The 15,280-nt window shown below is 43.9% G+C and overlaps 1 protein-coding gene across 5 annotated transcripts in view; it reads left to right on the top strand.

Moving 5' to 3' along the window:
* Positions 1-15,280, top strand: part of wasf1 (WASP family member 1) — a 51,859-nt gene that overhangs the window by 1,116 nt on the left and 35,463 nt on the right. Inside the window, exon 1 of one of the 5 annotated variants that reach the window (XM_056427789.1) lies at positions 4,951-5,050. The exons of the other annotated variants lie outside the window; for them this stretch is intronic. The gene's annotated coding sequence lies outside the window, so the exon portion shown is untranslated. Of the gene's footprint in view, positions 1-4,950; positions 5,051-15,280 lie in introns of those variants that run through there. 5 annotated transcript variants of the gene reach the window in all.

Here is a 15,280-nt window from a genome sequence, read left to right as displayed (position 1 = left end):
ATGATTTAATTTCCCCACATTGACTTGCCTCAGAGAGGATCTGGGGTCTGTTCCAGGCAGCTTGGTTTGCAGTCATGGGGGATGGTAGCCTTCAGCCCAGTGAAAATCATGCTTTGTGAAATTCGAAACCTACTTTGTACTACTTGTAAGTGCAGCGAGAAACGTGGACACAGTGGCTGTGTCTCAACAGTTTTCATATTTGCTGACGGATGGGATATATTTGTGGCATTACACGAGACCAGCTCGTGAGGTGTTGTGTGGTAGTAAAGACTGACCATCTCTTCTGCAGCCTGCCCATTTAAACCTAACCGCGGAGAGAGTCTTAGGATGCTGCAGGGAAGACTTTTTTGTCTTCAGTAAAGAGCAAGCAGCCCATTTCACGCCCCCCCCCCCCTCAAAGTTCAGTAGTAAAGTTGTGTAACAGAGTGAAAGCAGCCTGCAGTAGACATTTGTATTGAGTTCTGCGAATGGTGATATCGGTTGCAGAGCCATTGATATAAGTCTATTTACACGCTGAGTTGACAGTACCAGTTGGTTCTGTTTGTAGGCCTACCTCTGATTTATTGAAATTACATTCAAATGTGGGCCTCAAGATAATACACCAGATCCAACGTGAGTTGCAGTGACTGCATGTGATGTGCATGGGATGAAGGGTTGTATTTATTTAATTACTATATAATGATGTTAAACAATTGGATTGTTATAGTCTCTCAAGAGGAAAACATTTAAAAGTCTAGACAGCGGACACAATGTCAATATAAACGTACAGAAAGAGCTGACTCTTAAAAACTAAAATGTATACCTATACACTATCTGGACCACGGTTCAATGAAATGTAAAGATAATATGTTTCTTGATTTGATTCAAGGTAACATTAGATAACTTAAATTAAATCATGGACATTTTGATACTTGTAATATGTAGTAAATGTGTACCCTTTCCAGATAAACTAACAGTATTCAAGTAGAAAATATAGTTTCCTATCGGTATGTGAAAGCAGCTCCGACTCCTCGAACGAAATAGTCCCACAGCCCTGGCAGCTGTTAGTTTTGAAGCCACTGTTGCAAATTGATGAATCTATCCCATGACGAAGTGGAAGCTATATGCCAGGTTTCACAACCGCTCAGAGGAACATAATATATGTGTGCATAATAGAACCAGTGATCAACATCACTGTGGCTCAGCTCTGAGAGGATGCCTGCTGCAGCCTCAACACCCTGCTGCTGTTTGATGGGAAGCAAGTCCTTTCCCAAGAGTGTTTGTTATCTCTTGTGGTTTTGTTTTAATGCATGGTATATGTTAAAGCTTGTGGGGAAACATTAAACACAGGTAAAAAGTAACACAGTTGTGTGTGTTGGGGGGAGGTTATATCCACTTAACCTGCTCTTTGATACATGCATATTTGACGTGCTCGGTTTCCATGACAAAAGGCCTTACCTACCTGTGTTTTCCCAAAATAGAGCAGAACATATTGCCATTGTTTTGTCTGATGCTGAATGTGAACCCTTTGCTGCGAGGGATGGCATTCCTGCACAGTCTGCTTGTGTGTTTCTCTGCGTTTCAGAGGCCCCCGTCATAGAAGAGCTTTGGCATGCCTTCCGCGCAGGCTTTTGGACCACTCTTATTTGTTGACATTGCTCTGATCCTTTGCCAGTCTTTGGCTTTCTCATGCTCGCAAGAAGAATATCTCTCTCTCTCTTTCTCTCTCTCTCTCTTTTGTCTTCCAGTCGAGGTGGCAAGGGGTGATTGGGAGACACAGAATAACATCGGGCAGAATGAAAGAGAATGTAGAGAAAGGCAAGAGATGAGAGTAACATGAGTGATGTCTGCCTGGTATGAGGTGGGAAGAAGGTGGGCTAGGAATTCTGGGAAAGACAGAGAGCGGAAATGCACGTGTGTGTGTGTGTGTGTGTGGGGGGGGGTTGTGTGTGTGTGTGTGGAATGCCCCTTTACGTGCCATTTAGTGAGACCACGGACAGACAGACCTCCGATCTCCCAGCTCGGATGCTCCAGAGGCTCCAACACACAGCCGCTATTGTTCTCCCTCTTGGCCAGGCCCACGTCTCTATAGGACTGCCTCTGTGCCTGGTCTGAGCTGACCTGACAGAGGGACACCAGGGCTCAGTTAGCCGGTCTGACTGGTGCTCCTTGTGTCTGCCACCGCCTTCACCACCTCCGTCCCTGTTTTGTCCGTATATCCTTGGGAGAGAATTTATTTCTCCCAGACAGAGATTACACAGATGTTGTGTCTTTTCATTTTTCTTGCATGTTCTACTGCCCTTATATTACAACTTCAGGAGTGGGATCTGTTAGAATGGTCTTAACTAAACACTACACTTAATGCTCTGTCTTATAGCAGCAGCATCTTTCTTTTTAAGTCTTGCGTTGGAACAAAGGTAAAACAATATTTTCAAACAGAAAATTGCTTTTAACCCTCCTGTTACCTTCGGGTCAATTTGACCCCATTCAATGTTTAACCCTCCTGTTACTTTTATATTTACTGACATATTTTACCCTTGGGGTCAATTTGACCCCAGCAATTAAAACCAGAAAATTATTAGAATTAATATTGTTTTCCAAGTTTAAGTGTGAGGTACTTTATGTTTGTTTGTTGACTACCTAAATAGCCATTTAAATATATAAAAAAGTTGATATTTCTTATATGTTTGACAGTGAAAAACAGCCTGGGGTCAAATTGACCCCAAAGAACACCGAGGTTAAACATTGAATGGGGTCAAATTGACCCTAAAGGTAACAGGAGGGTTAAGTTAATGATATTGAGGGTTGGTGGGGATTCAAGACTTTGTAGAACCTCAAACAGACTTTGAGGACCATTTATGTGTCTGCGAAGATCCCAGAACCTCATCGTTTAAACATTGTCTTCTGCATATCATTACAGAAGACTGAAAGGTATATTGCCCTAGCTCACTACCTTTTTGCTTCTTCCCACTCTCCTTGTCGTGCCCGGTCACCTTTTACACACTCAATCTTTTCTCGTCTCTCTTATAGTTGCCACTTGGGCTTTGTCGGCCTCTCTGCTTCATTCTCCCACCGTAACCCAGGGGAGGAGAGGGCGTTGCCGTGCTCTTTCAGTGAGTTGACGGGATACCTCAGAAATAGACCTGTCCGACTCCGTCTCTGCCAAAAGGGCAAACACACAAAATCTCCATCTGAGCTTCGAGCCGCCCCTCCTCAACTGCGGGAACTGAGCTTCATCTTAAGCTGCCCTCTTCTGTCAACTTTGTCCACCCCCCTCTTGATCTCTCTGTTTCAAGTCAAACTTAAAGCCCGCAGTCATTTTCCTCTTCTCCTCTGTTACTTGTATGTGAGTTGTCTGTTTGCCTCCATATCTTTACAGCAAGTCCCTGAGTCCCCGTAATGCAACACCTGTGCTGCCAGCTACAGTCCACAACTGATGCGTTTGAAGACACACACTGTGAATGAGACGAACAGGGTTTACATACACAGGCAAGGTGAGAGGATTGGACAACGGGGAACGAGACACAGGTGGACACAATGAGGGCGGGGCCAGCAATCACACAGAAGGAAACAATCAGGACCAGGGCAGACAGATGACACACGGACTTAAAAATAAGACACAAAACAAGACACGAACTCCGGGTCGTGACAATATTGACTTGAAATATTTTGTTAACAGATGACTCTCTGCTCGTGGTCTCCTGGGTTTTTCGCGCTGACTGAATAAAGAAGTCCTCACAACTCATCAGTTAATAGCGAGGTATTTGGGATACAGAACACCACGTTCATGTAACTGACCTGGCCTATTCTCTCAGCTGGAAGCCAAAATGAGCTTCACAATGGGATGATCTATGGACGGTTTAGGCCACATTTCCCAGGTGTCATGTGAATGTTTGAATGGTGAATGTAGTCTGATACCTCTGCCAGCACAATGGAGCCGAGGTCTGTTCCAAGAGTGAATTGGACACAGAGCTCCCCTCAGTAGCTGTTGGCCCAAGCACTGACAGTGTGTGTGCGCCACTGTGTGTTTGTGCGTTTACAATGTCCATGGTTCGGGTTTTCTCAGTGTTTATATTAGCAAAATGTCCCTGCACTTGTAGGTCACAGTGTATTTCTGTCCTGTGCATAATTTAGCTCTAAATGCGGCCAACTGAGATCGAAATGATCTCTGCAGCTGGACTTAGAGAGCATGCACATATTTGACCAGATCTGAATATGCAAAGTGAACTTCACCAAAACGACAGACAGTGTATTTCTCTTTTTTCCCCTGTGACTCCCTTTCTTTGAATATCTACGCTCTCTTTTACTCTGCCTTGATGTCCGTCTTCCTCATTTCAGTCTCCCCGTTTCTCTGATGGGCTCTTATTGGTGAGGCGATGCACATTCATCCAGTCCGCAGCTCGGATCACTTGTGTCAGAACAAAGATGTCCGTATTCAATTACAGACACGCTGCATTTTTATTAGGATTTTCATGAGCTTCACATTCTTCTTCTCAGTTCCTCTCTGGTTAGGAGTACAAGGAATAGCAAGGAAGACGCAGAGAAGGGAAGAAAGAGAAGGATTAGAGACAAGAGCAAAGTGGAATATAAAAGATTCAATAGGATTTGGTTTTCGGGCACATAATCAATTCGTACCATCCAATTATTTTGCTTTATATCTCAGCTCAAGACTGCTGTTGCAGTTCACACTCTTGCTCCTACTTCCTTTGTCAGGTCTCAGAAACACGAAACAGAAACGTTATAAAAATAGCCTTTAAAAGAAGGAAAAGACCAAGGCCGCGGCTTATAAAGCGGCGCTAAAGGGAACAAAGTGCTGAGAAAAGAGAAGGGGAGCACAAGAGGAAGTAGCCTTTTAGCCTCTAAGTGTGTTGGTCCACATTTTTGGGGAGTCTATGCACACAGCCGACTGCTGCCTTCAATTAGGAACCAATATTTGTCTGTTCATTTCCAGCGCACAGCGAGGATCCAGTTCCACTTTGCAATCGTGTGAGGCTCAAGCACAAGGCTCGTCTGATTTGTGCTGGAAAAGCCCAGCAGGGGCTGCGAGTGTACCCCTCTCTTCCATAAGATCGTAAGTGGAGGCAAGCTCATTCCTTCCTTTTGTCTTTTGATGGTTGACAGGAAATGCCAAAGTCACTTAACTCCTCACCAAGAGAACCCCCTCTGCAGTCTTACTCAGCAATCACTTCCTCTCTGTTATTGATGATCATCATACAGCAATACGGGCAGTTAACCAGAACAAATCAGAGGTCAGCTAGAGGTGAGGAAATTACTACCGGTGAGAGAAACATCTGCTAAAAATAGACATTCAGTAGAGGCTGTGGTTCAGTGAAATGCACAATACTGTCGTCTTCCTCTTCCATTCAGTGGTGTGAGGAAATGTAATGACATGGAGGTGGTCGTTGTTTGTGTTAATCTACTCTGAAGTCTTTCTAAACAATCTTACTATGTCAACGACATGATGACGAAATCAAAGCCAATATCTAACATGAAGCTATGGGAAATAATCTGAGACAGAGCAGTCTCTACTTAATTGTTTTATGTATTAATAGACATGCTCACAGCTTGGTGTGTGCCTAGGGTGTTATTATATAACATGATTATAATACATTTGCACTCCGTTGCGTTGATCCATGGGTTATGTCTCTAGATAACCGTCATTTTCTTTTCTCTGACTGTGCCAATAGCATTGTGTTTTTGTCCTTGATGTGGAGCAGTGTGTGCATTACTCTGTGTATGTGCTCATGTGTGTATGCAGAAGTGTACATGTGTATCCCTTTCCATCTTCTTTAGTGTTTGTACTGTGGAGCTACCCGGCGAGCTGTAATTGCGAAGCATCGTGCCCTTGTCATAGCCACGCGCCACCCGACCGTTTAAAAAAGCAAACTGCAGAACTCTAAAATGGAGAATGGACAAACACCTCTTGAAGCGCAGAGCTGTGGCAGAGAAAATCTAATGCTGACCATTAATTAAGTGGGTACTTGTTGGAATATGTAACGTTTTTTCCAGTTCTCATTTCATTATTATGTCAATTTGTATCCGGTAGATTGTGGTGAAACGCGAAAAACGTGTTTCTCTATAATTGAGAAATGTTTGGGTTTGTTTGATAATTCTATTGCTGTCTAACTTTATCACTTCAGTACATTATGTATGCATTTAGATATAATTAGTCTCTCTATGGCATTTCCATTGGGGGAGGGAAGGAAATGGGGGCTGGTTCTGGTATAATGTAATCAGTCTACAATAACATGTTTGGTATTGCTGGAAATTAGAAATCCCAAGCTTTCTAAATCCCCTAAACGCACTGTGATTGCTCTACGAGCTCATGGATGTGGAAGATCTCCAAAAGATCTGGTTAATCGGCTACGTCAATCCAAAATAAAATGAATAAATGCACGCTCACAAGAGAGGGAGGGCCAACCTTGGGAACTAGGATTGGCTGCTTTGTGCTTTCTGCTGAATAGCTCCAGTCTTCGATCCTTGGTACACTGTATACACTTTGCATTTTCATTTTATTTGTATTTTAATTGCCTTTATTCTTTACATTCTTAAATGTAATATGCTCTGCTATTTTATTTTATTTTATTGTATTGTATATATATTGTAAACATGCTTGCTGCTGCAACAGAGAAATCCCCCCCTGGGGATGAATAAACTATATCTAATCTAAATCCAGCAGGATACTCACACACTTTCACCTGTTATATGCACAGTCCTTCTATCAGTGCATCAGGAGAGAGGTGCCCTTCACTGTCTACATGATAGGTGCATGTTTGATGAATAATAGAGACATCTCTCTGGACTGACCTGAAATAGAATCTGAAACCAGTAGGAAAGGGCTGAGCCGATGTGCTACAGAGGTACAATGAAAAGACGCCTTATATGGTGCAATTGTTTTTGTTCCAACTAGAATGTATACCCCACAAATGCCCTATTAATATGACAGGTTTATATTTCAATTTAATAACACAATTAATAAGTTAACATGTATTTGAAATGTGTGTAATCAAAACATAAATGTCCCTATACACCCGGCCCATAGTGAGCTGTGAGTGATTGCGGCAGGAGTCCAATGAAGAGCAGCAGATGGACTGCTGATGGACAGATTTCGCTTGGAAAAATAATAAACCGTAGTCATTTTTTTTAAAACAACCAATTTAGACATGAATCTTGAGAAAGAAAAGGCCATTTTAAAGCTTGATTTTACCAACGAAATGAACGTAAAATGTGGTTCTTAAAAACAAACTACGTGGCACAGACACTGAAGCAAAATAAAAATATAGCGGATAACGGTATAAATTAGGAAAATCAGTAATCGAAAAGAACATGTGCTAATGATTAAATGATTTTAAAACTTTGCAATTTAGTGTAGAATCCTCTCAGGTAATGTTATTCAGAGCTTGTTTGGGTCCTTTAACAACCCAAGATACCAAGAGGAAGCATGGGGATAAAGGGCCAGGGGTGTCAGTTTCAATTGATCCCTTTGCAAACTGTAGAATATAGCTTATGATATATACGAAAAAGCAAGAGGTCATTAGGTGTATGCATCAAACTGTTATGTCACATTCCTTGTATGGGCACACACAACTGGCTAACACAGGTGATTTTGATAGTGATGTGTCCTAATCAGCTAAATGCCAAACAGGTGTTGGGAGTTAAACAAGCTTGGTGTGAGCCGCTTGGAGGGCGACTATCCTCCTGCAGCTGAGCATTAAAGCAGCAGCCCATATGCATCTCCACAGTGTTGTGGGACAAAAGGTCATTTTGTTATTGTGTGCGGTTATATGAATGTTAGTGCCAACTCGAGGCAACAGCCTGGTTTGCGAAGCTTCGCCTCAGGAGGACAGATAGGTGCTGACAGACAGGCCTGGCCTCACCGCTGCTGCTGCAAAGCCTCTTCTTTTTCAGTCTCACCCTCTCTTGCTCTTTACCACCTGTCTCTCTCTCCCCTCTTCCACTGCCCGTTCCTTACGTGTCTATATGCCACAGTCTAGGCCTGCGTCTTACTTTACATCAGTGCAGACTGCTTCCACTGAGGCCAATGATGGCTGTTGTGTGGTTATCATGATGTCTTAGTTGGACATCAGCAGTCTGTGGGGCTTGACTGGTTTTTAATGCAAATCTGCAGTGAGTTCAAACGAAGGTAACGGTACAGCAGGAGGAGGAAGGCTAGATGTTGCCTGGAGCTCCGAATTACATTTTCCAAATGCAGACTACATTGAGAAAATCTTCTCTGATTCATTCAGTCATGCCTTTCCATTTCATTAAGGTTGTCTTAAGAGCCACATTGTTATACACACTAAAAGATCTGTTTCAATATTGCCATTGAATTCAAATCAGTGTATTTATTCTCAGTTACTGACTGTATTCTATCAGGCTGCACAACAAACTGCAGTAAAACGCTGGAGATCCTGGCAAACTCTGCACTTTACTTTACTCAGCACTTTACTTTGTTTTCCCCCTGTATAATTAGTATTAGTATTTAGTTTTGTGTTTTATATTTATTTATTGATGCTCTGATGTGCATCGCTGCTGTGATTTTTTAGATTTCCCCACTGGGACGAATAAAGGAATATCATATCTCATATCATATATTGCCGTCATCAACAGTCGCACACTTCAATCTATTTTGCTTCTATAAACCTGGTAACTTCCGGTTTATTACTTTTCAATCCGTTACATCCTGTGTCAACTTAGATATCTCTGCATTTTATTCTATGCAAATCCCCCCCAAACTATTCTTACTGAAGAGTTTCACAAAACAGGACGGCACTTGTTTTCCAGGCGTCATAAATTACGTTAAAGTTTCCTGAGTGGGCCGAAGTAGTTATAGATAGGAGTTCTGATTCATGCACAGGCAAACTGTTTAGCATCTCCATCTGATCAGTATCTGGAGCTACTCCAGTGCGCGTGAGATGAAGGGCTCTCCTGTATGGGGAACAGGAAGAGGTGGACGATGAGTCAGCCGAGGAGGTGTTTATCTATTTGCAACCGGACTGAGAGAGCGCTCGGCCGCGGAGCGCTGCAACTGTGACAAGGGCATGGTTACTCAGATAAACACACACACACACACACACACACACACACACACACACACACACACACACACACACAGGGGTGCAATGATGAGGGAGACGACAGACAAGCCAAAGTCTGACTGACCAGGAAAGATAACAAGGAATCGTGTGGGAGCAGTGATAACGATTGCTGTGGATTCTGTCTCTTATGCTCTCTCTCTCTCTCTCTCTTACACACACACACACACACCCACACACAGAGAGACACACACACCAGCCTCACTTCATACTGAAGGGAGGGCTAGGGGCTTGAAATATGCCCACTGATAAGATGAAAAAATAGAGACAACCGAGGGGAGAGGATAGGGGGGGGATAGGGGAGAGGATAGGGGAGAGGATAGGGGGGATAGGGGAGAGGATAGGGGAGCGAGAGGTTTGGTACCAACAGGAAGGATTGCAGTTGCTTCCCTTTCAAGATGTTGGAGCCGAGCGGAGAGCCTCGGTGAAAGCCAAACGTAAGAGGGAGGAAAGGGACCAAGAGGTGCTTTTGTCTCTTATCACCTCGGTGCTATTTCACCAGAGACAAGGGTCTGCAGTGGGCTTGATCTAATGATCAAATCCTTATCTGTGAAGGACGTATTGTGTCTCTTGTCTCGATTGTGATCCTCTAAATATAGCAGATTGAATCATGCAGACGCCTGAAGTAACAGTCTTGAAAAAGCTCATCTGTTCTTTGTAAAAAGAAGGCACAGTGGATCCGTGTCTTTCGCATTTTTTCAATATAATGGCAGAGGAAGTGGAGGGTCAAGGACTTAATTGAGTCAATCTTCTACAGTGCTGTTAATACAAGCCTCTTAGGCCACATGTTTCTCTCTGGAGAGATTCATTCTTTCCTGCTTTCCTGCATCTCTCTTCCCATTTGCATGTCGCATGTTTACCCTCCCATTTGCCTAGCAATGGCAATGTCTTAAAGCATAGCCGTCAGGACTATGTGTGGGTGCACAGGGTGGAGGGTGCTGACATGTCATGAGACACAGGTCACGTGATGCCTGTAGCTAACCTTTTGACCCCTAATGAGCATGCCGTTTCTATAGAAGGAAAAAAGCCCAGAGGATAGGAACCAACCGCTGCCTGCTTGCCTGCCACTTTGGCATCACTTTGCTCTCTGTGTGTGTGTGTGTGTGTGTGTATTGGGAAAATGGCAGTAATGTCTTTGTAATTTATAGAATTCATAATGTTTTTTTACTTTTTTTACTTTTTCTAGGCTAAATGATGTTTCAGTTTTTCAACCACAGATATTTGGGTATTTCTGTATATGGCAGCTCAGGATTCCCAAGAAACCAATGAAATATTTGAGGTATTTTAAGACATTTAGAAACAGTATTTCCATGAAAGAAGTTGGTGTTTCTATTGTAAAATGTCTTGTTAAATCCATTTCATGATCACAAGTTCACAACCAAAGCTAAGGGATCCTTCCCAAAAAATACCGTCTGTTGCGGTTTTAGAGTATTAAATCCCCACTCTCAGAGCCCGGCCTTTACATGTCTATATTAATGGGCTACAATGTGCAGTATATTTGATTCCAACTCTTGACATGCTTCTTCGTGTGTGCACATTAAACTTGTGTCTCATCATAAATGGCTGTATAGTTGAACCCGGACTTGGTGTCGTTCCAGTGGTCAGTCCTGCTGCTCTGTACCTACTGGCACTGCCTCAGGCCTCCCTACGGGAAGGGCACCTTCACTTACCACCGCCACCCTGGTCTGCCAGCACTTTGTCCCCAGCATCATCTTTATGCACCGACACAGGCCGTGACATTGCCCACACACTCCAGACACGGCTTATGAGAGGTTTGCACAGCTGCCTTGGGCACTGTGATTGGCCCAATTCATACCACACATCCTCCCCGCTTCCACTCCTGTCTCTCTTCCTCACACATCCACCTCTCAGCTGCTGCCCAGTTCCACTCGGTTCACTGAATGGTTGTGAATGGGTTGTTTCATCAGTTGCTGGCATGTAATTGACCCTGTTCTATCAGCATTGTTTTACAGATGTTTCTCAGGGCAGGCAGTGTGCTTCACGCTTAGATTTTGGTTTGATAGTTTTCAGCATGCAGAAATGTGGAAAGTTTCATTTCAAAATGAGATTTCAGTTAGAGGGGGGTGTGGGGGGGGGGGGGGGGAGTTGCTGTTTGAAACATTGGACCCATCCTTAGTTGACAAATTGACATTTTAATTGACATTTTTTTTGTCTCTTGAGGCACTGGTTGATTTAAATTGAAATCAATTAAATAGAGTCAAGTAGGATAAAGACAGAAGCTGCCTGTTACAAATAAAAGTGAACAGGCATGGTCAGGCACCTTTTGAAGTAAAATATTTAACAGCCCCCCCCCCCCACCCCCCCGCCCTCCTGTGTTTACACATTTTCTTTTTTGCAGGAGGCAGTGATGCATGAGAGACTGACATACACTTTGCCTCCAAGCGATATGACCACACTTTAAAACCACTCTTCTCCTCATTCTCTTACCGTGACGTATTCTTAGATGGAGATCAAAGGATATAAAAGAAGAAAAATCCCAAATCTACAGCGGGCTGAATTTGCACTTTCTAACCAGAACTACATTATTTGTCAGAGGGGGGTGTGGGGATGACAAAACTGAAAAGAAGAGTGCTTAAAAGGGCACTTCAGATGTGGAGAAGTATGGGTGCCATATCTTTACACTCAACGTGTGATTGCATTTGACATGTTGCCTTCTGGGATGTACAGTTTATAGTCAGATTGTGTGAATCAGTACTTCACACACCACTGTACAGTGTAATTCACAGGGCCTACTATATTGCAATATTTTGAAAAATTGCATTATGAATGAGGTATCTGCCCCTTCTCTCTTGTTCTGCTACCTCGCGGCCATGCTGCGCAGCGCCTCTGGTGTGGACGTTGACGTCGACGACAGAAGAATATCTTTCCCTCTCCGATGCTACACTCACGCTGCTGTTTGATCGTTTTTAAAGGCGCCTTGAGCTGCATCTTGTTCTCACTCTCTGTCTATTACTCCATCTGCTGTACTCCCCCCATTAAAGAGTCCATTAAATATATATGGTATGATTTAACAGGAGAGATTGTGTTTATCACCTGTAACCCTGCACAGTTACCGACAAACCACCAACATAAAACTCTGATTAGTCCACGACACGCATTTCAAAGAACAGCCAAAAGGCCTAGAAAACAACAACAGACACATAAATATTAGGCAAAAATATCGCCAGTCGTGCCGTAGTATTACTTTAGGCCCCGCGGCGACTCACATTTTGAAAGACCTTCCCTCCTGTCGCAATATGCCCGTATACAACATTAATTCAGCAATAAATAGTACACAGAGAGCCGTCCTAATCAGAAACATAATATCAAAAGTTTAAAAAATCGAAAGGTTTTGGAAAAACATATTCTGCTTCAATCCACATCTGTTGGCGTTCTTGCCTCGGTAAGCCGGTGCATTCAGGCGCCGTAAAGGTCAGAAAAAGGTGCAGTAAAAGTTGTCCGTAACACCAAACACACAGATTCCCCCATTTAGCGGCATCATCAGTAACAACAATATAAAAACAGAAAGACCACCAAAAGAAGATGGCAGCTTCCCGCGCCACGAGCCGGCACGTCCACTTGACTAACAAGCTTGGGGAGCACTTCTGTGTCCCGGCCTCTGCATTGTGCGCTCGCTCTCTGGTGAGTTCATGTTGTTGGAGCGGACAGCGGTCTGGAAGGGAGTTGGTATAATGCCATTTACCTCCCAGGCCAAACACGCACCGCTGAACAGCACACGCATGCAGACATTTATTATTGAGCAGCAGGCTTTCATTATTCATCCCAGTGGGTTCCCATGCACTCACAAGATTCAATTCTTTGAGTCCGTTTGTTCATCACACACTTCACTCATTGATGTTGTCACACAGACGTCGGAATATTTAGCGCTGGACGTTTACATTTGAATAACGCCTGTTTTCTAAATGAATGTCCAAATCCATCAAATGTCTTTGTAACACAATGCAGTCTGTGTCCAACGACTGACTCAGTATAGGCTTCGTCGTTGATGCTCCGAATGTAAAGAATAGCTGGACAGAGAGCCTCTGTTGAGTCACATACTTTTCTTTTCATAGAGAGAAAATGTTTTATGAATGGAAGGCTTCGATCCTTTTCTTCTCCAAAGAGCTGTCGTAAGGAAAAAAGAAAGCAGTGTGTTTTATGTCAAAAACAAACATTTCTAGAGCTGTGTAATTCCATGTATGAAGACAATATAAATAGCGCTGCATAAGGACACTTTTTGCTAATTTTGCACGTTTTGCAAATTGTAATAATATTTCCCGCCAATAACAGCCAGAGGTTGTGATTGTTACATTTCAAGCCGTCTCTATTACAATCGATGTTTGTTACCTTCGCATTGAAAATGCGGAAGGTTATGTTTTGATCGCCGTGTATTTATTTATTTATTTATTTGTTTGTATGCGTGTTATTCGCATAACACAAAAAGTATTAAACCGAATCGCATGAAATTTGGTGGGATGATTGGTTATTATCCGGGGACCATTTGACTAGATTTTGGGATCAATCGGGTCAAAGGTCAAGGTCATGAAAAGGTCAAAATCTTCTTTTTACTATAGCACGGTCAATTTTTATCCAATTGGCATGCAACTAATGCCAAAATGTTCATAATTCAATGCCCAATCTAGTGATATGCGAAGGTATGCGCTCTACTGAGTGACCATTCTAGTTTTCCTGTCGTCTGAAGCAACTTCTGAAACTTGTCTACAGCTGACTGGCCCAGAAAGCCAGCCAGCCCATGGCGCCGTGCCATCTGAGTACCTGAGCCAGACTTTCCCCTCTGATCAGGGCTGGACGTGTCAAGAGGAGAGGCCGGACGCAGTGAGAAACGACTGCCTTGCTTCACACCCTGCGTGATTTGGACCTCTCGCTGTCCAACATGTGCACGACAAATGGCCATGAACCGACTCCAGCGCCAAAACTCCAGCGCGCAGCGAGTGAGAACACGACACGGAGCACCTTTTGTTTACGTCAGCGTTTTTTAAAAACAATATGAGGAGGAATACGCTGCGGTGGAAAAAAAGTTATCGAAAGTTATCCCTCGCCGCAAGCTCCCTGTTAAGTTTCCGACTACCTGCAAACCTCGTTAGCATACCAGCCTGAGCCCAACCTGACAGCACCAGTGCTGCAGGTGTATTCTCAGCCCGACAGCAAGAGGCCCGCGTGTGTTTCTATAGCGAGCAACTGGCGAGGGCCTGCAAGGTGTCATCTCATAGCTGAAGGGGTGCCGGCTGGTACAGCATTTCAATTGGCAGGAAGACACAATGACGCATGCCACTATATGTTCTGCCAACGTGATCTGCTGTGAAGAGGAGGGGGGGGCGACTTGCAGAAAGGGGTTTTGTGTTTGTGTGCATGTGTGAGTGTGTGTGTGAGTGTGTGTGTGTGTGTGTGTGTGTGTGTGTGTGTGTGTGTGTGTGTGAGTGTGTGTGTGTGTGAGTGTGTGTGTGTGAGTGTGTGTGTGTGTGTGAGTGTGTGTGTGTGTGTGAGTGTGTGAGTGTGTGTGTGTGTGAGTGTGTGTGTGTGTGTGTGTGTGTGAGTGTGTGTGTGTGAGTGTGTGTGTGTGTGTGTGTGTGTGAGTGTGTGTGTGTGTGTGAGTGTGTGTGTGTGTGTGTGTGTGTGTGAGTGTGTGTGTGTGAGTGTGTGAGTGTGTGTGTGTGTGTGTGAGTGTGTGTGTGTGAGTGTGTGTGTGTGTGTGAGTGTGTGTGTGTGTGTGAGTGTGTGTGTGAGTGTGTGTGAGTGTGTGTGTGTGTGTGTGTGTGAGTGTGTGTGTGTGTGAGTGTGTGTGTGTGTGAGTGTGTGTGTGTGTGTGAGTGTGTGTGTGTGTGAGTGTGTGTGTGTGTGTGTGTGAGTGTGTGTGAGTGTGTGTGTGTGTGAGTGTGTGTGTGTGAGTGTGTGTGTGTGTGTGTGTGTGAGTGTGTGTGTGTGTGTGTGTGAGTGTGTGTGTGTGTGTGTGTGTGTGTGTGTGTGTGTGTGTGTGTGAGTGTGTGTGTGAGTGTGTGTGTGTGTGAGTGTGTGTGTGTGTGAGTGTGTGTGTGTGTGTGAGTGTGTGTGTGTGTGTGTGAGTGTGTGTGTGTGTGTGTGTGTGTGTGTGTGTGAGTGTGTGTGTGTGTGTGTGTGTGAGTGTGTGTTTGTGAGGTTTTTTGGTTGATTGTGGTCGACTGTTTGATTCGATCTTTGAGAGGAACTTC

The sequence above is a fragment of the Pseudoliparis swirei genome, chromosome 12 (assembly GCF_029220125.1).
Source record: "Pseudoliparis swirei isolate HS2019 ecotype Mariana Trench chromosome 12, NWPU_hadal_v1, whole genome shotgun sequence".
Taxonomy (NCBI): domain Eukaryota; kingdom Metazoa; phylum Chordata; class Actinopteri; order Perciformes; family Liparidae; genus Pseudoliparis; species Pseudoliparis swirei.
The sequence above is the reverse complement of the archived record's forward strand: the minus strand, read 5'-3'. Positions and strand labels throughout refer to the sequence as shown.